We start from the raw sequence: 5220 nt of genomic DNA, 5'->3' as shown, positions 1-5220 counted from the left end.
TTGGAGTGCAGGTTCAAAGCTCCTTGAAAGTGGAGTCGCAGGTAGATAGGATAGTGAAGAAGGCGTTTGGTATGCTTTCATTTATTGGTCAGAGTATTGAGTACAGAAGTTGAGAGGTCATGTTGCAGCTGTGCAGGGCATTGGTTAGGCCACTGTTGGAATATTGCATGCAATTCTGGAGTTGTTCCTATCGGAAAGATGTTGTGAAACTTGAAAGGGTTCAGAAAAGATTTACAAGGATGTTGCCAGGGTTGGAGGATCTGAGCTACAGGGAGAGGCTGAACAGGCTGGGGCTGTTTTCCCTGGAGTGTCGGAGGCTGAGGAGTGACCTTATAGAGGTTTACAAAATTATGAGAGGCATGGATAGGATAAATAGATAAAGTCTTTTCCCTGGGGTTGGAAAGTCCAGAACTCGAGGGCATAGGTTTAGAGTGAGAGGGGCAAGATATAAAAGAGACCTAAGGGGCAACTTTTTCACGCAGAGGGTGGTACATGTATGGAATGAGCTGCCAGAGGATGTGGTGGAGGCTGGTACAATTGCAACATTTAAGAGGCATTTGGATGGGTATATGAATAGGAAGGGTTTGGAGGGATATGGGCCGGGTGCTGGCAGGTGTGACTAGATTGGGTTGGGATATCTGGTCGGCATGGACGGGTTGGACCGAAGGGTCTGTTTCCATGCTGTACATCTCTATGACTCTATGACACTGGAGCTCCCAGCCATACTAGTGCCTAGCAAAAACATTAGCAGTCAGGGTGGAGGGCTAGACGCCTGGGTAAAATGATTGGGTTGGAGCCTGAGGCAGTAATATTTCTTTCTCTAGTAATTGCAGCATTTTCACAATGGCAATATTTTTTATTTGTTTCAGTGGGGCAAGGAATCCAGATACAACTCCTCCCAGATGTTTTTTTTGGTGGAGTTGGGGGCCAGGTTGCCCTGTTTGAAGAAACAACATACTCTGGTAAAGTCAGCACTGGCTAGACCATAACACCATAAACATAGGAGAAGAAATCAGGCCATTTAGCACATCGAGTCGGCTCCACCATTCAATCATGTCTGATATATTTCTCAATCCCATTCTATGCTTCTCCTCATAAACTTTGATCCCCTTAGCAACCAATAACCTATCTATCACTGTCTTAAATATACTCAATGTTCTGGCATCCACAACCTTCTGTGACAATGAATTCCATAGATTCACCACTGTCTGGCTGAAGGTGTTTCTCCTCATATCTGTTCTAAAGGGTCTTCTCTTTACTCTAAGGCTTTGCCCTTGGGATCTAGTCTCCCCTGATAATGGAAACATCTTCCCAACATCCAGTTTACCCAGACCTTTCAATATTCTCTAAGTTTATCCCTCGAGTGGGTTCCAAGATTATTGTCATATCCCTTTAGCTCCCTCATGGATAGCAATTTAAAAATTCTGCCACCAAGCTAAAATACTTTTGGATATAATGTTGGAATGAGCAACTGAGGAGACGAATCAAATTAAAAATTAATAAATAGGTCGCATCATGCTTATGTTTTTTAAAAAAGTCCAAATATTGTAGGAAAAAGAGCAGAAGAAAGAGGATTTTGTAAGTTGAGAACCTGTAGGTAGGGCCCAGGATGTGTAGGGGTGCAAATGTATTCTCGTGTTTCTCAGCCCCATCTTCTATTAGTGAACCAATCTGCCACAAATGTGGGGGAGCCAGGCTATTTTTGTGGAAGCAGCTGGAAGAGTTGCTGTCAACCTGGGATTGGGTCAAAAGTCATGGGGGGATGCATTAAGTCAAGACCAGAACCTGGGGATGGGTGTATTAAGTGGAAATCAGGTTGGGTAGGTGTGTACAAACTGAGGCTGGATTTGGAGGTGGGAGTACAGTGAGTTGAGTTCAGGCTTGGGGCAGTGCATTAAGCTCTAAGGGTTGCTGCCGTCAGGTGAAGGGAAGGGTGAGACATCATTGGGGGAGGGCATGCAGGAGGTTGCAAAGGGAATGGGAAGGAAGGTTACAAAGAGGGACGGGGAGAAGATGATTGCAAGTGGGGGAAGAAAGAGAGACAAAAAGAGAAATACATAACTAACTCATGGTGAGAAAATCATGGAGGCAATGACGTCCTAGCATATTAACGTGGAATTTCTAGCCCAAGGCTGCATGTATTGAGAAGCTACAATATGGGGAAAAATACAGCAGATGCAATTGTAATGAATGCTGTTCAGTTGTTAAATCTAAATCTGTGATTGAGATCTGAGATGCAGTGAATACAGTAGTCACTGTCTGCTTAAAATGTTCCAGGTTTGTGCAAAGGCGATGGAACTGCATTAACTGTAACCTCACCAATTTGCAGAAAGTGTGTTTAGAATGTTTTTTATTTGTGTACAGGTATATGCCAGTTACACTGAAAGAAAATTATTGTCAATACAATTCTGGTGTCTTGTATCAATTTAAATACTGTGCTGTCCAAGAAATTAATGCTTTCCCTGTTTTAGAACCAAGGAAATGATACAGCACAGTGGGGGGCCAATCAGCCCATCTTGTCCATGCCGACCCAAAGACGCCCAGATGCTCTTTCTTCTCCTATCTTCCTGCACATGGCCCTTAGCCCTGCAGCATAAGCACTTAAGGTACGTTTTCAAATAATTTAGGGTCTCTGCCTCCACCACTAACTCAGGCAGTGAATTCCAGACACTCCTCACCCTCTGTCTAGCAAACAATTTCCTCACGTCCCCTCTAATCTTTGTGCCACTTGGATTGAATCTATGAACCCTGGTTTTTGAACTCTCTGTGAAGAGGAACAGGTTCCTTCTGTCTACTCTATCACTACCCCTCATAATTTTGTATACCTCAATCATGCCATCCCTCAGCCTTCTCCATTCCAAGGAAAACTACCCCAACCTCTCCAATCTTTCCTCATAGCTGTAATTCTCCAGCTTTGGCTACATTCTAGCTAATTTTCTCTGCCTCTCTCTCCAGAACAATTATGATCTTCCGGTAACATGGTGACTGGAATTGAGCACAATGCTCCAGTTGTGATCTCATCACTGTCTTGTACAGTTTCATCATGATATCTCTACTTTTGCACTCTGTAGCTCGGCCAATGAAGGAGACCATTCTATATGCCTTCTTCACAACTTTATCTACCTGTACTTTTAGGGACCTGTGCACTTGCACATCCAGATCTCTCACTTCATCTAACCCTCTCAGTGTATTTCCTTTTACTGTGTATCCCCTTTTACTGTTTCACTTCCCTAAATGCACCAAGTTACACTTATCAGGGTTGAACTCCATCTGCTACTTTTCTGCATACTCCACCAACCCATTTTCATCATTTTGGAGCTTACAGCTATCATCTACACTCTCCACTACACAAGCAATTGTTGTGTCATCTGCAAATTACCCAGTTGTGCCACCACAATCCAGTTTGCCTAAAGCAAACAGCAGGGGTTCCAACACCAAGCCCTGTGGGAACACCATTTGAAACAGTTTTCCATTCACAAGATAAGGATGTGCCGGTAGCAGACTAGGGTGGACAAGGCCAAAAGTCACATGACATCAGGTTATACTCCAATAGGTTTATTTGAAATCATAAGCTTTTGGAGCATTGCCTCTTCGTGAACTGAAGAGAGTACTCAGGCACAGACTTTATAATCAAAGAGATCGAAAGATCAATCAAATGGTGTGAGTGGAGTATCAACAGGCCGAATAATACGTCTCTGCAGGTCATCAACAGTGTCAGATAGAGTGAGTAAAGTGTCAACAGCTGAATAGGAAGTGAAGGGATGACTTATAATCCAATTAATTGAGGCAGAGCGATAATTACAAAAGTTTAAAAATATAGTGGTACTGGAGACAAATCAAATGACTGGGATAACAGGATAGGTGTAAGAGTCACATGCTGAGGGTCTAGCCAAAGTAATAAGTAATCCAGGACTCTACAAACTAATTAAGGTAGAGAGATCATAACAAGTTATCGTAGTGATGGTGTCAAAACAGGACAATAAGGAAGATTCGGGTAAGTGTCCTCCAAGCCGATCTTTGAGATACACGACAATGCAGAATCACTGAGCAGAAAATGTGAAGGGTTGTGCTCATGAAGTTCTGTGCCCATGAAGATGGCCTCAACCATGATATTGGGTTCATATCGTGCTACATGTGACCCCACCACACTGTTCAGTATCTGCAAAATCTTCCTTACTGTCCTATTTTAACACCATCATCTTGATAAATTGTTTTGATGTTTCTACCTTAATTAGTTTGGAGAGTTTTGGATTACGTTTTACTTTGAGTAGATCCTCAGCATGTGACTCTTATACCTGGTATTGTACCATTTGTCTGATGCTTTAATCTCTCTGCTTAGAAATACTGTGCCTGTGTGCTTCTCCTCACTTCACCTGATGAAGGGGTGGCACTCAAAAAGCTTGTGGTTCCATCACAAGGGCAACCAATGACATTACCCTTTTTTTCCTGTTGCTAAGTCAACATTGGATCCGATTTGACACATTGCCTTATATCCCATGGGCTGTTACTGTTTTGATCAGTCTGCCACGCGTGACCTTGTCGAATGTCTTACTAAAGTCCATGTAGAAACATCCACCTTAGTACCCTCATTGATCCTCCTTGTCACTTCCTGAAATAATTCAATCCATTTTGTAAGGCATGGCTTTCTCTTATCAAAGCATGCTGACTATCCTTGACAGGTTCAGGCCTTTCAAAATGACAGGTTATCTGATCTCTGAGGATTGAATCAACCAATTTGCCCACCAACAAAGTAAGGAGGTAGGAGAAAGTGATGACTGCAGAGGCTGGAGTCAGACCCGAAAAGTGTGGCGCTGGAAAAGCACAGCAGGCCAAGCAGCATCCAAGGACCAGGAGAGTCGATGTTTTGGGCATAAGCCCTTCATCAGCCCTTCACACAGCATCAGTGTCGACCTCACCAGTTTCCAAATCTCCCCTCCCCCCACCTTATCCCAGATCCAAACCTCCAACTCGGCACTGCCCTCTTTAACTGTCCTACCTGTCCATCTCCCTTCCCACTGACCTATCACAATGACCTTCAGCAAAGACCGTTCCCTCCGTGACTACCTGGTCAGGTCCACGCCCCCCTACGACCCACCCTCCCATCCTGGCACTTTCCCCTGCCACCGCAGGAACTGTAAAACCTGCGCCCACACCTCCTCCCTCACCTCCATCCAAGGCCCCAAAGGAGCTTTCCACATCCATAAAAGTTTTACCTGCACA

General features: G+C 44.0%; 1 protein-coding gene across 1 annotated transcript in view; it reads right to left on the bottom strand.

Moving 5' to 3' along the window:
* Nucleotides 1-5220, bottom strand: part of dcc (DCC netrin 1 receptor) — a 1293953-nt gene that overhangs the window by 160054 nt on the left and 1128679 nt on the right. The window lies entirely within an intron of this gene.

This window comes from Chiloscyllium plagiosum, chromosome 1 (genome assembly GCF_004010195.1).
Source record: "Chiloscyllium plagiosum isolate BGI_BamShark_2017 chromosome 1, ASM401019v2, whole genome shotgun sequence".
Classification (NCBI taxonomy): Eukaryota; Metazoa; Chordata; class Chondrichthyes; order Orectolobiformes; family Hemiscylliidae; genus Chiloscyllium; species Chiloscyllium plagiosum.
This window is presented reverse-complemented; position numbering and strand designations above follow the sequence as displayed.